Below are 20,856 nucleotides of genomic sequence, written 5' to 3' on the forward strand. Positions count from 1 at the left end.
TAGATTGCTTCTCCTTTAGATTCTTCTAAAGTATGGTTATATTGTTATTAGTCATGTATAGTATTGATATACATATATATATTTGTGTGCCTTGTTCTTCCCTCTTATCCTTTTCCCCTTTTTTCATCATGTCGCTCTGTATTGGCAGTTTCTTTTATTTACTTGCTTATTCTTTTCTTTACTTTCAGCATGCAGGAGCTGAGAACCGATAAATGGGTCTCCGGATTCTTGTGGACATTTGCGCACCCTCACTAAGACATTTCTGCTTAGTGAATCACAAATCACGTACGCCAGGGATCCTCTTAAGAGCCGGACGCATGCGCACTTCTCACTTTTTCTGAGGTCGGACTAACGCGTGCGCACTACCTATTGCGTCGCTCACCTTATACCCGGAAGTACTTCTCTCCGCACAGCCTTATAGGACGGGCGCACTGAGTCTCTTCACTTTCACTTTGGATTACGGTGAGACCACGTCTCGGATTCTTCTTGGCTCTTGCAGCCTCACAGCTCCGTAAGCTTTCCGGCCGTTTTGTCCGGTTCCATTATCATTTCAAGGTATTTTATTTTATCGCTCAGATGGCGATTGTTTTGCCCTATTCTTCAGCCTATTTGGTGTTATGGCTGGCAATCAGGCAACACAGCGTGCAGTAATCAGCGCACATACAGAGATCTGGCAAAAACCCAAAACAATAGGACGAGCTCTGAGACGTGGAATCTCTGTAGACTGCAGTACCTGAACTGTCCTCACACAACTGGAAGCAGCAGTGGATTGCGCCTATCACTACCTATGCAACTCGGCACTGCCTGAGGAGCTGACTAGCCTGAAGATAGAAATACAAGCCTGACTTACCTCAGAGAAATACCCCAAAGGAATAGGCAGCCCCCACATATAATGACTGTTAGCAAGATGAAAAGACAAACGTAGGAATGAAATAGATTCAGCAAAGTGAGGCCCGATATTCTAGACAGAGCGAGGATAGCAAAGAGAACTATGCAGTCTACAAAAAACCCTAAAACGAAAACCACGCAAAGGGGCAAAAAAGACCCACCGTGCCGAACTAACAGCACGGCGGTGCACCCCTTTGCTTCTCAGAGCTTCCAGCAAAAGATAATAACAAGCTGGACAGAAAAAACAGAAAACAAACTAGAAGCACTTATCTAGCAGAGCAGCAGGCCCAAGGAAAGATGCAGTAGCTCAGATCCAACACTGGAACATTGACAAGGAGCAAGGAAGACAGACTCAGGTGGAGCTAAATAGCAAGGCAGCCAACGAGCTCACCAAAACACCTGAGGGAGGACGCCCAGAGACTGCAATACCACTTGTGACCACAGAATTCACAACAGTACCCCCCCCTTGAGGAGGGGTCACCGAACCCTCACCAGAACCCCCAGGCCGACCAGGATGAGCCACATGAAAGGCACGAACAAGATCTGGGGCATGGACATCAGAGGCAAAAACCCAGGAATTATCTTCCTGAGCATAACCCTTCCATTTGACCAGATACTGGAGTTTCCGTCTAGAGACACGAGAATCCAAAATCTTCTCCACAATATACTCCAATTCCCCCTCCACCAAAACAGGGGCAGGAGGCTCCACAGATGGAACCATAGGTGCCACGTATCTCCTCAACAACGACCTATGGAATACATTATGTATGGAAAAGGAGTCTGGGAGGGTCAGACGAAAAGACACCGGATTAAGAATCTCAGAAATCCTATACGGACCAATAAAACGAGGTTTAAATTTAGGAGAGGAAACCTTCATAGGTATATGACGAGAAGATAACCAAACCAGATCCCCAACACGAAGTCGGGGTCCCACACGGCGTCTGCGATTAGCGAAAAGCTGAGCCTTCTCCTGGGACAAGGTCAAATTGTCCACTACCTGAGTCCAGATCTGCTGCAACCTGTCCACCACATAATCCACACCAGGACAGTCCGAAGACTCAACCTGTCCTGAAGAGAAACGAGGATGGAACCCAGAATTGCAGAAAAATGGAGAGACCAAGGTAGCCGAGCTGGCCCGATTATTAAGGGCGAACTCAGCCAACGGCAAAAATGACACCCAATCATCCTGGTCAGCGGAAACAAAACATCTCAGATATGTTTCCAAGGTCTGATTGGTTCGTTCGGTCTGGCCATTAGTCTGAGGATGGAAGGCCGAGGAAAAAGATAGGTCAATGCCCATCCTACCACAAAAGGCTCGCCAGAACCTTGAGACAAACTGGGAACCTCTGTCAGAAACAATATTCTCAGGAATGCCATGTAAACGAACCACATGCTGGAAGAACAAAGGCACCAAATCAGAGGAGGAAGGCAATTTAACCAAGGGCACCAGATGGACCATTTTAGAAAAGCGATCACAGACCACCCAAATGACAGACATCTTTTGAGAAACGGGAAGGTCAGAAATGAAATCCATCGAAATATGTGTCCAAGGCCTCTTCGGGACCGGCAAGGGCAAAAGCAACCCACTGGCACGTGAACAGCAGGGCTTAGCCCTAGCACAAATTCCACAGGACTGCACAAAAGCACGCACATCCCGCGACAGAGACGGCCACCAAAAGGATCTAGCAACCAACTCCCTGGTACCAAAGATTCCTGGATGACCGGCCAGCACCGAACAATGAAGTTCAGAGATAACTTTACTAGTCCACCTATCAGGGACGAACAGTTTCTCGGCCGGACAACGATCAGGTTTATTAGCCTGAAATTTCTGCAACACTCTCCGCAAATCAGGGGAGATGGCAGACACAATGACTCCTTCCTTGAGGATACTCGCCGGCTCAGATAACCCCGGAGAGTCGGGCACAAAACTCCTAGACAGAGCATCCGCCTTCACATTTTTAGAGCCCGGAAGGTATGAAATCACAAAATCAAAACGAGCAAAAAATAACGACCAACGGGCCTGTCTAGGATTCAAGCGCTTGGCAGACTCAAGATAAGTAAGGTTCTTATGATCAGTCAAAACCACCACGCGATGCTTAGCACCCTCAAGCCAATGACGCCACTCCTCGAATGCCCACTTCATGGCCAGCAACTCTCGGTTGCCCACATCATAATTACGTTCAGCAGCAGAAAATTTCCTGGAAAAGAAAGCACATGGTTTGAACACTGAGCAACCAGAACCTCTCTGTGACAAAACCGCCCCTGCACCAATCTCAGAAGCATCAACCTCGACCTGGAACGGAAGAGAAACATCAGGTTGACACAACACAGGGGCACAGCAAAAACGACGCTTCAACTCCTGAAAAGCTTCCACGGCAGCAGAAGACCAATTAACCAAATCAGCACCCTTCTTGGTCAAATCGGTCAATGGTCTGGCAATGCTAGAAAAATTACAGATGAAGCGACGATAAAAATTAGCAAAGCCCAGGAATTTCTGCAAACTTTTTAGAGATGTCGGCTGAGTCCAATCCTGGATGGCCTGAACCTTAACCGGATCCATCTCGATAGTAGAAGGGGAAAAGATGAACCCCAAAAATGAAACTTTCTGCACACCGAAGAGACACTTTGATCCCTTCACAAACAAGGAATTAGCACGCAGTACCTGGAAAACCATTCTGACTTGCTTTACATGAGACTCCCAATCATCTGAGAAGATCAAAATGTCATCCAAGTAAACAATCAAGAATTTATCCAGATACTCACGAAAAATGTCATGCATAAAAGACTGAAAAACAGATGGAGCATTGGCAAGTCCGAACGGCATCACCAGATACTCAAAATGACCCTCGGGCGTATTAAATGCCGTTTTCCATTCATCTCCCTGCCTGATTCTCACCAGATTATACGCACCACGAAGATCAATCTTAGTAAACCAACTAGCCCCCTTAATCCGAGCAAACAAGTCAGAAATCAATGGCAAGGGATACTGAAACTTAACAGTGATCTTATTAAGAAGGCGGTAATCAATACACGGTCTTAGCGAACCATCCTTCTTGGCTACAAAAAAGAACCCTGCTCCCAATGGTGACGACGATGGGCGAATATGTCCCTTCTCCAGGGACTCCTTCACATAACTGCGCATAGCGGTGTGTTCAGGTACGGACAAATTAAATAAACGACCCTTAGGGAATTTACTACCAGGAATCAAATCGATAGCACAATCACAATTCCTATGCGGAGGAAGGGCATCAGACTTGGACTCTTCAAATACATCCTGAAAGTCCGACAAGAACTCTGGGATGTCAGAAGGAATGGATGACGAAATAGACAAAAATGGAACATCACCATGTACTCCCTGACAACCCCAGCTGGTTACCGACATAGAGTTCCAATCCAATACTGGATTATGGGTTTGTAGCCATGGCAACCCCAACACGACCACATCATGCAAATTATGCAGTACCAAAAAGCGAATAACTTCCTGATGTGCAGGAGCCATGCACATGGTCAGCTGGGCCCAGTACTGAGGCTTATTCTTGGCCAGAGGTGTAGCATCAATTCCTCTCAACGGAATAGGACACCGCAAAGGCTCCAAGAAAAATCCACAACGTTTAGCATAATCCAAATCCATCAGATTCAGGGCAGCGCCTGAATCCACAAACGCCATGACAGAATATGATGACAAAGAGCACATTAAGGTAATGGACAAAAGGAATTTGGACTGTACAGTACCAATAACGGCAGAGCTATCGAACCGCCTAGTGCGTTTAGGACAATTAGAAATAGCATGAGTAGAATCACCACAATAGAAACACAGTCTGTTCAGACGTCTGTGTTCTTGCCGTTCTACTTTAGTCATAGTCCTGTTGCACTGCATAGGCTCAGGCTTACTCTCAGACAATACCGCCAGATGGTGCACAGATTTACGCTCGCGCAAGCGACGACCGATCTGAATGGCCAAGGACATAGACTCATTCAAACCAGCAGGCATAGGAAATCCCACCATTACATCCTTAAGAGCTTCAGAGAGACCCTTTCTGAACAAAGCCGCTAGTGCAGATTCATTCCACAGAGTGAGTACTGACCATTTTCTAAATTTCTGACAATATAGTTCTACATCATCCTGACCCTGGCATAAAGCCAGCAGATTTTTCTCAGCTTGATCCACTGAATTAGGCTCATCGTAAAGCAATCCCAGCGCCTGGAAAAATGCATCAATATTACTCAATGCAGAATCTCCTGGTGCAAGAGAAAACGCCCAGTCCTGTGGGTCGCCGCGCAAAAAAGAAATAATAATCAAAACCTGTTGAATAGGATTACCAGAAGAATGAGGTTTCAAGGCCAAAAATAGCTTACAATTATTTCTGAAGCTCAGGAACTTAGTTCTGTCACCAAAAAACAAATCAGGAATCGGAATTCTTGGTTCTAGCATCGATTTCTGATCAATAGTATCTTGAATCTTTTGTACATTTACAACGAGATTATCCATTGAGGAGCACAGAGCCTGAATATCCATGTCCACAGCTGTGTCCTGAAGCACTCTAATGTCTAGGGGAAAAAAAAGACTGAAGACAGAGCTAAGAAGAAAAAAAAAAAATGATGTCAGGATTTCTTTTTTCCCTCTATTGGAAATCATTGAATAGGCTCCTTGTACTGTTATGGCTGGCAATCAGGCAACACAGCGTGCAGTAATCAGCGCACATACAGAGATCTGGCAAAAACCCAAAACAATAGGACGAGCTCTGAGACGTGGAATCTCTGTAGACTGCAGTACCTGAACTGTCCTCACACAACTGGAAGCAGCAGTGGATTGCGCCTATCACTACCTATGCAACTCGGCACTGCCTGAGGAGCTGACTAGCCTGAAGATAGAAATACAAGCCTGACTTACCTCAGAGAAATACCCCAAAGGAATAGGCAGCCCCCACATATAATGACTGTTAGCAAGATGAAAAGACAAACGTAGGAATGAAATAGATTCAGCAAAGTGAGGCCCGATATTCTAGACAGAGCGAGGATAGCAAAGAGAACTATGCAGTCTACAAAAAACCCTAAAACGAAAACCACGCAAAGGGGCAAAAAAGACCCACCGTGCCGAACTAACAGCACGGCGGTGCACCCCTTTGCTTCTCAGAGCTTCCAGCAAAAGATAATAACAAGCTGGACAGAAAAAACAGAAAACAAACTAGAAGCACTTATCTAGCAGAGCAGCAGGCCCAAGGAAAGATGCAGTAGCTCAGATCCAACACTGGAACATTGACAAGGAGCAAGGAAGACAGACTCAGGTGGAGCTAAATAGCAAGGCAGCCAACGAGCTCACCAAAACACCTGAGGGAGGACGCCCAGAGACTGCAATACCACTTGTGACCACAGAATTCACAACAATTTGGCGATCATGCTGATTTTTTATATTATTTACAGGGAGATACCGTTCCTCTTCTTACAGAGCACCTTATGTACCAGTAATGTATTAGCTTATGTAAATCTCTCTCACATGCATGTGTGTGGTGTGTAACTGCAGAGTGGTTCTCCTTATCTGGGGGCTGGTCTCTTACTCCTTTTGGTTCGTGGCTATGTAAGCACAAAAAAACTTTTTTCCTCTTTTTTCTCCTCTTTTTTATTTTCTTTTTCCCTCCCTCTTTCCCCTTTTCTTTACCATGTCAGCGGTTAGAATGTAATTTTTCTTTTTGTATGTTTCAGAAATACAGACTTAACTTGATAAAGGCAAATAGCCGAAACGTTGTGTATATATATTGGTCTGTGAAACTAAATCAACATGTCTACATTTTCAAAGGCATCATATGAAGCTTGCTGATATTGGAAAAATTTTTGTTTTTCAAATAAAAGAATTATATGAATTATATCTTAGAGTGCCGGAGTTCATCGTTATAGTAAATACAAAGGGTTCACATCTAGATGCAAACCATTCATCAATACCAAAAATAGACAGGCCAGAGTTAAATTTGCAGAAAAACACCTCAAGAAGCCAGCTCAGTTCTGGAAAAGTATTCTATGGACAGATGAGACAAAGATCAACCTGTACCAGAATGGTGGGAAGAAAAAAGTTTGGAGAAGAAAGGGAACGGCACATGATCCAAGGCACACCACATCCTCTGTAAAACATGGTGGAGGCAACGTGATGGCATGGGCATGCATGGCTTTCAATGGCACTGGGTCACTTGTGTTTATTGATGACATAAGAGCAGACAAGAGTAGCCGGATGAATTCTGAAGTGTACCGGGATATACTTTCAGCCCAGATTCAGCCAAATGCTGCAAAGTTGATTGGACGGCGCTTCATAGTACAGATGGACAATGACCCCAAGCATACAGCCAAAGCTACCCAGGAGTTCATGAGTGCCAAAAAGTGGAACATTCTGCAATGGCCAAGTCAATCTCCAGATCTAAACCCAATTGAGCATGCATTTCACTTGCTCAAATCCAGACTTAAGACGGAAAGACCCACAAACAAGCAAGACCTGAAGGCTGTGGCTGTAAAGGCCTGGCAAAGCATTAAGAAGGAGGAAACCCAGCGTTTGGTGATGTCCGTGGGTTCCAGACTTAAGGCAGTGATTGCCTCCAAAGGATTTGCAACAAAATATTGAAAATAAAAATATTTTGTTTGGGTTATGTTTATTTGTCCAATTACTTATGACCTCCTAAAATGTGGAGTGTTTGTAAAGAAATGTGTACAATTCCTACATTTTCTATCAGATATTTTTGTTCAACCCTTCAAATTAAACGTTACAATCTGCACTTGAATTCTGTTGTAGAGGTTTCATTTCAAATCCAATGTGGTGGCATGCAGAGCCCAACTCGCGAAAATTGTGTCACTGTCCAAATATTTCTGGCCCTAACTGTATATGACCTTCACAATGTCTGCTCTTATGAATCAAATCATACAGTTGTGGCCAAAAGTATTGACACCACTGCAATTCTGTCAGATAATACTCAGTTTCTTCCTGAAAATGATTGCAATCACAAATTCTTTGGTATTATCTTCATTTAAGTTGTCTTAAATGAAATAAAACAAAAGAGAATGAAGCAAAAAGCAAAACATTGTTCATTTCACACAAAACTCCAATAATGGGCCAGACAAAAGTATTGGCACCCTCAGCCTAATACTTGGTTGCACAATCTTTATCCAAAATAACTGCGACCAACCGCTTCCGGTAACCATCAATGAGTTTCTTACAATGCTCTGCTGGAATTTTAGACCATTCTTCTTTGGCAAACTTCTCCAGGTCCCTGATATTTGAAGGGTGCCTTCTCCAAACTGCCATTTTTAGATCTCTCCACAAGTGTTCTATGGGATTCAGGTCTGGACTCATTGCTGGCCACCTTAGAAGTCTCCAGTGCTTTCTCTCGAATCATTTTCTAGTGCTTTTTGAAGTGTGTTTGGGTCATTGTCCTGCTGGAAGACCCATGACCTCTGAGGGAGACCCAGCTTTCTCACACTGGGCCCTACATTATGCTGCAAAACTTGTTGGTAGACTTCAGACTTCATAATGCCATGCACACAGTCAAGCAGTCCAGTGCCAGAGGCAGCAAAGCAACCCCAAAACATCAGGGAACCTCCACCATGTTTGACTGTAGGGACCGTGTTCTTTTCTTTGAATGTCTTTTTTTTCTCCTGAAAACTATGTTGATGCATTTGCCCAAAAACCTCTACTTTTGTCTCATCTGACCAGAGAACATTCTTCCAAAACATTTTAGGCTTTTTCAGGTAAGTTTTGGCAAACTCCAGCCTGGCTTTTTTATGTCTCGGGGTAAGAAGTGGGGTCTTCCTGGGTCTCCTACCATACAGTCCCTTTTCATTCAGACGCCGACGGATAGTTCGGAGTGACACTGTTGTATCCTCGGACTGCAGGGCAGCTTGAACTTGTTTGGATGTTAGTCGAGGTTCTTTATCCAACATCCGCACAATCTTGCGTTGAAATCTCTTGTCAATTTTTCTTTTCCGTCCACATCTAGGGAGGTTAGCCACAGTGCCATGGGCTTTAAACTTCTTGATGACACTGCGCCCGGTAGATACAGGAACATTCAGGTCTTTGGAGATAGATTTGTAGCCTTGAGATTGCTCATGCTTCCTCACAATTTGGTTTCTCAGGTCCTCAGACAGTTCTTTGGTCTTCTTTCTTTTCTCCATGCTCAATGTGGTACACACAAGGACACAGGACAGAGGTTGAGTCAACTTTAATCCATGTCAACTGGATGCAAGTGTGATTTAGTTATTGCCAACACCTGTTAGGTGCCACAGGTAAGTTACAGGTGCTGTTAATTACACAAATTAGAGAAGCATCACATGATTTTTCAAACAGTGCCAATACTTTTGTCCACCACCTTTTTATATTTGGTGTGGAATTATATCCAATTTGGCTTTAGGACAATTCTTTTTGTGTTTTTTCATTTAAGACAAATTAAATGAAGGTAAGATTAATAACGAATTTGTGTTTTCAATCATTTTCAGGAAGAAACTGAGTATTATCTGACAGAATTGCAGGGGTTTCAATACTTTTGGCCACACTGTACAACTGTATACCATGGCTGTCCACACTCCACTGCTTTACCTTACATACGCAATATACTGTATTCACACTGTCCTTCTGCCATTCTATCTTCTCCATATTGTGCCCCCATTCCACTCTGCCCCCTCTCCACCCTATGCCCTCATACTGTCCACCACCTTAGCCTCTCCAAACTGTATCCCCATCCTCACGTCCCCCTATATGGTATGATAGACACCACATCCTCTCATGCAGTATGATGTCCACTACAGCCTCCATTATATGTTATGGCTAACCCAGCATTCTGAGGAAGCACCGTCTCTTCTATCTAGTGCTCAGTAGGCGCTGGATGGTGCAATGCAATGATGTCATTGCGCTGTCTGACGTCCTCTGTGGGCTGGAAGTAGACTGTGCTCTGCTGGAGTTCCAGGTGGAGAAGGGAGCTGATTGCAGCTCCTCTGTGCCTGTCCAGGGCAGAGCTCACATCAATTATATTGACATCCTACATAAGCTACTACAATTGAGTGCAGGGAGGGAGCAACAGCCAGGGAGCAGGTGGTAAGTGAGTCACTGACACTGCTCAAGTGTGTAATGAATGTCAGATTATTTTTTTGTTTCTTTTAAAAGTGCAGGGGGGGATCGCATCAAAGGCAGGTGATTTCATATAAACACATATTGGGGGCTACTTATGAGGATCAGGGACAACACATCTTCTCCTGGCTTGTCTGTATTCTGTCCAGCCCACATAGTTGATTGAAGATCCTCTTTTATGGGAAGGAGGCAGTGGAGGGTGCACTACATGATATTGTAAGGGTGTGACAGAGGCTGTCATGTGCCTCTCCCTCGCTAAACAGTGCAGTTATTAAATATGTACTGATAGTCACTATTATACTATGTACTGCTGCATAGAATTTTATGAACAATTACTGTGTTCACTTAATGTTATTATATAGTGATTAAAAGTAATTTATGCATAGTGATTAGGGAAAGATGTAAAGGTTAAGATAAGAGGGTCACTATAAATTAGTATAGGATTGGGTTTAGTATAGTGGGGCACAATAGAGTCAGGAAAACTAGGGTGCCAGTATAGGAATAGTTAAGGAAATAAGGGCATTTCCAAGTTGGGAGGGTTAGAGGGAGTGAGTTTCAGTGGGACACTTCCTAATTCTCAGTCAGTCAATGGGTGCAGTCTACAGTGGCGTATTACAGTTGTAACGTTAAGAAAGTGCTGGAGAGTAATTCAGGAAAAGGCAGGACAGGCCAGGGGGCCATACAGTACGGAAAGGCAAAGAACGCTTGAGAAAAGCAGAATACGGTCGGCTGCCACTTGGTATGATAGTATCCCTTAGAGAATCCGGGGCCTATGGCTCGAATCAGGACAGATGAACCTTTTTCTTCTCCCAGTGAAGGGAAGCTGGAGTGGGTACCAGTTCGGGAAAGTGGGCACAGGAATATGGGGACCCAAGAGCCAAGACAAGCATCTCAGAGGCTAGAGGAGCCAGCATTGAGAGGGAAAGCTCGGACTGAAAATACACTGTGCAGAGTTATTAGGCAAGTTGTATTTTGATCACATGATACTTTTTATACATGTTGTCCTACTCCAAGATGTTCAGGCTTGAGAGGCAACTACCAATTAAGTAAATCAGGTGATGTGCATCTCTGTAATGAGGAGGGGTGTTGTCTAATTACATCAAAACTCTATATAAGGTGTGCTTAATTATTAGGCAACTTCCTTTCCTTTGGCAAAATGGGTCAGAAGAGAGATTTGACGGGCTCTGAAAGGTCCAAAATTGTGAGATGTCTTGCAGAGGGATGCAGCAGTCTTGAAATTGCCAAACTTTTAAGCGTGATCACCGAACAATCAAGCGTTTCATGGCAAATAGCCAATAGGGTCGCAAGAAGCATGTTGGGCAAAAAAGGCGCAAAATAACTGCCCATGAATTGAGGAAAATCAAGCGTGAAGCTGCCAAGATGACACTTGCCACCAGTTTTGCCATATTTCAGAGCTGCAACGTTACTGGAGTAACAAAAAGCACAAGGTGTGCGATACTCAGGGACATGGCCAAGGTAAGGAAGGCTGAAAAATGACCACCTTTGAACAGGAAACATAAGATAAAACGTCAAGACTGGGCCAAGAAATATCTTAAGACTGACTTTTCAAAGGTTTTATGGACTGATGAAATGAGTGATTCTTGATGGGCTAGAGGCTGGATCAGTAAAGCGCAGAGAGCTCCACTCCGACTCAGACGCCAGCAAGGTGGAGGTGGGGTACTGGTATGGGCTGGTATCATCAAAGATGAACTTGTAGGAACTTTTCGGGTTGAAGATGGAGTGAAGCTCAACTCCCAGACCTACTGCCAGTTTCTGAAAGACAACTTCTTCAAGCGATGGTGCAGGAAGAAGTTGGTATTTTTCAAGAAAAACATGATTTTCATGCAGGACAATGCTCCATCACATGCCTCCGACTACTCCACAGCGTGGCTACCCAGTAAAGGTCTCAAAGAAGAAAAAATAATGACATGGCCCCCTTGTTCACTTGATCTGAACCCAATATAGAGAACCTGTGGTCCCTCATAAAATGTGAGATCTACAGGTAGGGAAAACAGTACACCTCTCGAAACAGTGTCTGGGAGGCTGTGGCGGCTGCTGCACGCAATGTTGATTGTAAACAGATCAAGCAATTGACAGAATCTATGGACGGAAGGCTGCTGTCATCATAAAGAAAGGTGGCTATATTGGTCATTAATTTTTTGGGGTTTTGTTTTTGCATGTCAGAAATGTTTATTTCTAAATTTTGTGCAGTTATACTGGTTTACCTGGTGAAAATAAACAAGTGAGATGGGAATATGTTTGGTTTTTATTAAGTTGCCTAACAATTCTGCACAGTAATAGTTTCCTGCACAAACAGATATCCTCCTAAGACAGCCAAATCTAAAAAAAACCCACTCCAACTTCCAAAAATATTAAGCTTTGATATTTATGAGTCTTTTGGGTTGATTGAGAACATAGTTGTTGATCAATAATAAAAATAATCCTCTAAAATACAACAAGCCTAATAATTCTGCACACAGTGTATGAATGTGTGCTGTAGTGAAAACTGCCATGGATCCTTTGTTATCAAGTAAAATTGCACTGCTAAAGCGGAATACAGTGTAGTTTCCTGAGTGTGTGATATTGTCCGCAAACTGGACTATGGGATCAGCAGGATCTGCAAACGCAAAGTGAGTTTTATGCTATACTCCCACACGACACAACAGATTGGACATTATATTATACTAGATGGTGGCCCGATTCTAATGCATCGGGTATTCTAGAATATGCATGTCAACATAGTATATTGCCCAGCCACGTAGTATATTGCCCAGTTACATAGTATATTGCCTAGTGACATAGTATATTGCCCAGCCACGTAGTATATTGCCCAGCCACGTAGTATATTGCCCAGCGACATATATTGCTTAGTGACGTATATTGCCCAGTCACGTAGTATATTGCCCAGCCACGTAGTATATTGCCCAGCCACGTAGTATATTGCCCAGCCACGTAGTATTTTGCCCAGCTACGTAGTATATTGCCCAGCCACATAGTATATTGCCCAGCCACATAGTATGTTGCCCAGTTACGTAGTATATTGCCGAGCTACGTAGTATATTGCACAGCCAAGTAGTATATTGCCCAGTGACGTAATATACCCCCTCTTTGGGAACTCTTTTGGGATGCTTTCCAACATAGTTTTAAACCTCTAGATGTAGAAGTAAGAAAATAAAGTGATTTTTCACAATTCCTGAAAATGTGAAAAAATCTAATACCCGGCCAAGCCAAAAATGGCTGATTTTCAGTCAAAAACTTTGTTTACACAAATCAAACACATACTATACCCCCTATTTGGGAACTCATTTGGGATGCTTTCCAACATAGTTTTAAACCTCTAGATGTAGAAGTAAGAAAATTAATAGATTTTTCACAATTCCTGAAAATGTGAAAAATGGCTGATTTTCAGCCAAAAAATCTTTTTTTCCAGAAATCAAACACACACTATACCCCCTCTTTGGGAACTCTTTTGGGATGCTTTCCAACATAGTTTTAAACCTCTAGATGTAGAAGAAAATTAAGTGATTTTTCACAATTCCTGAAAATGTGAAAAAATCTAATACCCGGCCAAGCCAAAAATGGCTGATTTTCAGCCAAATTTTTTTTTTCCAGAAATCAAACACACACTATACCCCCTCTTTGGGAACTCTTTTGGGATGCTTTCCAACATAGTTTTAACCCCCTAGATGTAGAAATAGGAGAATTAAGTGATTTTTCACAAAACCTGAAAACGTCCAAAAATCTAACACCCGGCCAAGCCAAAAATGGCTGATTTTCAGTCAAAAACTTTGTTTACACAAATCAAACACATACTATACCCCCTATTTGGGAACTCATTTGGGATGCTTTCCAACATAGTTTTAAACCTCTAGATGTAGAAGTAAGAAAATTAATTGATTTTTCACAATTCCTGAAAATGTGAAAAATGGCTGATTTTCAGCCAAAATTTTTTTTTCCAGAAATCAAACACACAATATACCCCCTCTTTGGGAACTCTTTTGGGATGCTTTCCAACATAGTTTTAAACCTCTAGATGTATAAGTAAGAAAATTAAGTGATTTTCCACAATTCCTGAAAATGTGAAAAAATCTAATACCCGGCCAAGCCAAAAATGGCTGATTTTCAGCCAAATATTTTTTCCAGAAATCAAACACACACTATACCCCCTCTTTGGGACGTCTTTTGGGATGCTTTCCAACATAGTTTTAACCTACTAGATGTAGAAGTGGAAGAATTAAGTGATTTTCACATTACCAGAAAACGTCAAAAAATCTAACACCCAGCCAAGCCAAAAATGGCTGATTTTCAGTCAAAAATTTTGTTTACACAAATCAAACACATACTATACCCCCTATTTGGGAACTCTTTTGGGATGCTTTCCAACATAGTTTTAAACCTCTAGATGTAGAAGAAAATTAAGTGATTTTTCACAATTCCTGAAAATGTGAAAAAATCTAATACCCGGCCAAGCCAAAAATGGCTGATTTTGAGCCAAATTTTTTTTTTCCAGAAATCAAACACACACTATACCCCCTCTTTGGGAACTCTTTTGGGATGCTTTCCAACATAGTTTTAAACCTCTAGATGTAGAAGTAAGAAAATTAATTGATTTTTCACAATTCCTGAAAATGTGAAAAATGGCTGATTTTCAGCCAAAAAATCTTTTTTTCCAGAAATCAAACACACACTATACCGCCTCTTTGGGAACTCTTTTGGGATGCTTTCCAACATAGTTTTAAACCTCTAGATGTATAAGTAAGAAAATTAAGTGATTTTCCACAATTCCTGAAATTGTGAAAAAATCTAATACCCGGCCAAGCCAAAAATAGCTGATTTTCAGCCAAAATTTTTTTTTCCACAAATCAAACACACACTATACTCCCTCTTTGGGAACTCTTTTGGGATGCTTTCCAACATAGTTTTAACCCCCTAGATGTAGAAATAGGAGAATTAAGTGATTTTTCACAAAACCTGAAAACGTCCAAAAATCTAACACCCGGCCAAGCCAAAAACGGCTGATTTTCAGTCAAAAATTTTTTTTCCACAAATCAAACACACACTATACCCCCTCTTTGGGAACTCTTTTGGGATGCTTTCCAACATAGTTTTAACCTACTAGATGTAGAACTGGGAGAATTAAGTGATTTTTCACAATTCCTGAAAATGTGAAAAAATCTAATACCCGGCCAAACCAAAAATAGCTGATTTTCAGTCAAAATTATTTTTTCCACAAATCAAACACACCTTATATCCCCTCTTTGGGAACTCCTTTGGGAGGCTTTCCAACATAGTTTTAACCCCCTAGATGTAGAAGTAGGAGAATTAAGTGATTTTTCACAAAACCTGAAAACGTCAAAAAATCTAACACCCGGCCAAGCCAAAAATGGCTGATTTTCAGTCAAAATTTTTTTTTTCAGAAATCAAACACACACTATACCCCGTCTTTGGGAAGTCTTTTGGGGTGCTTTCCAACATAGTTTTAACCTACTAGATGTAGAAGTAGGAGAATTAAGTGATTTTTCACAAAACCTGAAAACATCCAAAAAATTAACACCCGGCCAAGCCAAAAATGGCTGATTTTCAGTCAAAAACTTTGTTTACACAAATCAAACACATACTATACCCCCTATTTGGGAACTCATTTGGGATGCTTTCCAACATAGTTTTAAACCTCTAGATGTAGAAGTAAAAAAAATAAGTGATTTTTCACAATTCCTGAAAATGTGAAAAAAATCTAATACCCGGCCAAGCCAAAAATGGCTGATTTCCAGCCAAAAATTTTTTTCCCAGAAATCAAACACACACTATACCCCCTCTTTGGGAACTCTTTTGGGATGCTTTCCAACATAGTTTTAAGCCTCTAGATGTAGAAGTAAGAAAATTAAGTGATTTTTCACAATTCCTGAAAATGTGAAAAATGGCTGATTTTCAGCAAAATTTTTTTTTTCCAGAAATCAATCACACACTATACTCCCTCTTTGGGAACTCTTTTGGGATGCTTTCCAACATAGTTTTAACCCCCTAGATGTAGAAATAGGAGAATTAAGTGATTTTTCACAAAACCTGAAAACGTCCAAAAATCTAACACCCGGCCAAGCCAAAAATGGCTGATTTTCAGTCAAAAACTTTGTTTACACAAATCAAACACATACTATACCCCCTATTTGGGAACTCATTTGGGATGCTTTCCAACATAGTTTTAAACCTCTAGATGTAGAAGAAAATTAAGTGATTTTTCACAATTCCTGAAAATGTGAAAAAATCTAATACCCGGCCAAGCCAAAAATGGCTGATTTTCAGCCAAATTTTTTTTTTCCAGAAATCAAACACACACTATACCCCCTCTTTGGGAACTCTTTTGGGATGCTTTCCAACATAGTTTTAACCCCCTAGATGTAGAAATAGGAGAATTAAGTGATTTTTCACAAAACCTGAAAACGTCCAAAAATCTAACACCCGGCCAAGCCAAAAATGGCTGATTTTCAGTCAAAAACTTTGTTTACACAAATCAAACACATACTATACCCCCTATTTGGGAACTCATTTGGGATGCTTTCCAACATAGTTTTAAACCTCTAGATGTAGAAGTAAGAAAATTAATTGATTTTTCACAATTCCTGAAAATGTGAAAAATGGCTGATTTTCAGCCAAAATTTTTTTTTCCAGAAATCAAACACACAATATACCCCCTCTTTGGGAACTCTTTTGGGATGCTTTCCAACATAGTTTTAAACCTCTAGATGTATAAGTAAGAAAATTAAGTGATTTTCCACAATTCCTGAAAATGTGAAAAAATCTAATACCCGGCCAAGCCAAAAATGGCTGATTTTCAGCCAAATATTTTTTCCAGAAATCAAACACACACTATACCCCCTCTTTGGGACGTCTTTTGGGATGCTTTCCAACATAGTTTTAACCTACTAGATGTAGAAGTGGAAGAATTAAGTGATTTTCACATTACCAGAAAACGTCAAAAAATCTAACACCCAGCCAAGCCAAAAATGGCTGATTTTCAGTCAAAAATTTTGTTTACACAAATCAAACACATACTATACCCCCTATTTGGGAACTCTTTTGGGATGCTTTCCAACATAGTTTTAAACCTCTAGATGTAGAAGAAAATTAAGTGATTTTTCACAATTCCTGAAAATGTGAAAAAATCTAATACCCGGCCAAGCCAAAAATGGCTGATTTTGAGCCAAATTTTTTTTTTCCAGAAATCAAACACACACTATACCCCCTCTTTGGGAACTCTTTTGGGATGCTTTCCAACATAGTTTTAAACCTCTAGATGTAGAAGTAAGAAAATTAATTGATTTTTCACAATTCCTGAAAATGTGAAAAATGGCTGATTTTCAGCCAAAAAATCTTTTTTTCCAGAAATCAAACACACACTATACCGCCTCTTTGGGAACTCTTTTGGGATGCTTTCCAACATAGTTTTAAACCTCTAGATGTATAAGTAAGAAAATTAAGTGATTTTCCACAATTCCTGAAATTGTGAAAAAATCTAATACCCGGCCAAGCCAAAAATAGCTGATTTTCAGCCAAAATTTTTTTTTCCACAAATCAAACACACACTATACTCCCTCTTTGGGAACTCTTTTGGGATGCTTTCCAACATAGTTTTAACCCCCTAGATGTAGAAATAGGAGAATTAAGTGATTTTTCACAAAACCTGAAAACGTCCAAAAATCTAACACCCGGCCAAGCCAAAAACGGCTGATTTTCAGTCAAAAATTTTTTTTCCACAAATCAAACACACACTATACCCCCTCTTTGGGAACTCTTTTGGGATGCTTTCCAACATAGTTTTAACCTACTAGATGTAGAACTGGGAGAATTAAGTGATTTTTCACAATTCCTGAAAATGTGAAAAAATCTAATACCCGGCCAAACCAAAAATAGCTGATTTTCAGTCAAAATTATTTTTTCCACAAATCAAACACACCTTATATCCCCTCTTTGGGAACTCATTTGGGATGCTTTCCAACATAGTTTTAAACCTCTAGATGTAGAAGTAAAAAAAATAAGTGATTTTTCACAATTCCTGAAAATGTGAAAAATGGCTGATTTTCAGCAAAATTTTTTTTTTCCAGAAATCAATCACACACTATACTCCCTCTTTGGGAACTCTTTTGGGATGCTTTCCAACATAGTTTTAACCCCCTAGATGTAGAAATAGGAGAATTAAGTGATTTTTCACAAAACCTGAAAACGTACAAAAATCTAACACCCGGCCAAGCAAAAAATGGCTGATTTTCAGTCAAAAATTTTGTCTACACAAATCAAACACATACTATATTTTTGGCTTGGCCGGGTATTAGATTTTTTCACATTTTCAGGAATTGTTAAAAATCACTTAATTTTCTTCTACATCTAGAGGTTTAAAACTATGTTGGAAAGCATTCCAAATGAGTTCCCAAATAGGGGGTATTTGGGAACTCATTTGGAATGCTTTCCAACATAGTTTTAAACCTCTAGATGTAGAAGAAAATTAAGTGATTTTTCACAATTCCTGAAAATGTGAAAAAATCTAATACCCGGCCAAGCCAAAAATGGCTGATTTTCAGCCAAAATTTTTTTTTTCAGAAATCAAACACACACTATACCCCCTCTTTGGGAACTCTTTTGTGATTCTTTCCAACATAGTTTTAAACCTCTAGATGTAGAAGTAAGAAAATTAAGTGATTTTTCACAATTCCTGAAAACGTCCAAAAATCTAACATGAGGCCAAGCCAAAAATGGCTGATTTTCAGTCAAAAATTTTTTTTCCACAAATCAAACACACACTATACTCCCTCTTTGGGAACTCTTTTGGGATGCTTTCCAACATAGTTTTAACCCCTTAGATGTAGAAATAGGAGAATTAAGTGATTTTTCACAAAACCTGAAAACGTCCAAAAATCTAACACCCGGCCAAGCCATAAATGGCTGATTTTGAGACAAAAATTTTTTCCCACAAATCAAACACACTATACCCCATCTTTGGGAACTCTTTTGGGATGCTTTCCAACATAGTTTTAACCCCCTTGATGTACAAGTAGGAGAATTAAGTGATTTTTCACAAAACCTGAAAATGTCAAAAAATCGAACACCCGGCAAAGCCAAAATTGGCTGATTTTCAGCCAAAATTTTTTTTTCCAAAAATCAAACACACACTATACCCGCTCTTTGGGAAGTCTTTTGGGATGCTTTCCAACATAGTTTTAAACCTCTAGATGTAGAAGTAAAAAAATTAAGTGATTTTTCACAATTCCTGAAAATGTGAAAAAATCTAATACCCGGCCAAGCCAAAAATGGCTGATTTTCAGTCAAAAATTTTTTTCCACAAATCAAACACACACTATACCCCCTCTTTGGGAACTCTTTTGGCATGCTTTCCAACATAGTTTTAACCCCCTAGATGTACAAGTAGGAGAATTAAGTGATTTTTCACAAAACCTGAAAATGTCAAAAAATCTAACACCCGGCCAAGCAAAAAATGCCTGATTTTCAGTCAAATTTTTTTTCCACAAATCAAACACACACGATACTCCCTCTTTGGGAACTCTTTTGAGATGCTTTCCAACATAGTTTTAAACCTCTAGATGTAGAAGTAAAAAAAAATAAGTGATTTTTCACAATGTTAGGAGTCGAGTTTCCTCTGCTGCACAGGGGGAATCTCGATCCGTCTCCGCTGCGGTCTCCCATTCTCCTCCAGCCGCAGTGGAGTCTGCTCAGCAGGGACGTCGCTCCCAGTGTCTTGCTCGCTCTCACTCTGTACAGAGAGTTATTGCTGCTTCTTCAGCTCCTGCCATTAAAGTCAGTGCTGGTCAGCGGCGAGCGGACTTCCCTGGGACTAAGTCCTTGTTTGCGCACACTGAGCATGCCCAGAGCAAGATCTCCCGTTGGAGATCGAGGGTCATGTGCTCTGGCTCTGCAGCGCATTCCATGGTCCTCTTGGCAGGTCTTGGAAGGGCAAAGTTTCTGTGGCCACTTCCTGTCCTGCAATTATATAAACTGCGCATGACCGCACGGCCATGCGCTAGTGTACAATTGAATACGTGTGTTTGTTGTGAGTGCAAGTCGTTCATTAAATACCCCTACCCTATTGTATGACTGTTCGTGTATGGAGTATGGCTGCTATCTAGCGCCCGACAAATCACTCAACGTGTCACACACGTATCAGCATCTATTGCTGTGACCGCCAGTGCGGCGCCACGCGCCAGTAGTGCGCTTCCTGCCCCACGTCTGGGTGCTTAGTGGTGCCTGCCAGCATGGCACAGTTCGCACTTCGGTGCTCTAACTATAAGAGTTGCCTAACACACCCTGTTGCGGTGTTGTGCCAGCAAGGGTCTAATCGGACTTCAATCCTAGTTGGGGTTAAGTTTGCTGACTGCTTGCTCGCCTTCTATGTGCGGTACCGCGACCCTGTGATGCAACAGGATCGCTTCCTTCACGTTGGGTGAAGTTTAACCCACGCGAGTATACTTATGAGTACTGCCATATAATCCGTCATTACTCAGCAGCAGGTTCCATCTCTGCACGGTGGACCCCGGGCTACGAACGCACTGTACACTATCAGTCTTATTATTTGGTGCATTCCGCTAGCCCTAACACACAATTCCTGAAAATGTGAAAAAATCTAACATCTGGCCAAGCCAAAAATGGCTGACTTCCACCCAAATTTTTTTTCCCACAAATCAAACACACACTATGCTCCCTCTTTGGGAACTCTTTTGGGATGCTTTCCAACATAGTTTTAAACCTCTAGATGGAGAAGTAAGAAAATTAAGTGATTATTCACAATTCCTGAAAATGTCAAAAAATCTAATACCCGGCCAAGCCAAAAATGGCTGATTTTCAGCCTAAGTTTTTGTTTCCACAAA

This window comes from Ranitomeya imitator, chromosome 3, assembly GCF_032444005.1.
Source record: "Ranitomeya imitator isolate aRanImi1 chromosome 3, aRanImi1.pri, whole genome shotgun sequence".
Classification (NCBI taxonomy): Eukaryota; Metazoa; Chordata; class Amphibia; order Anura; family Dendrobatidae; genus Ranitomeya; species Ranitomeya imitator.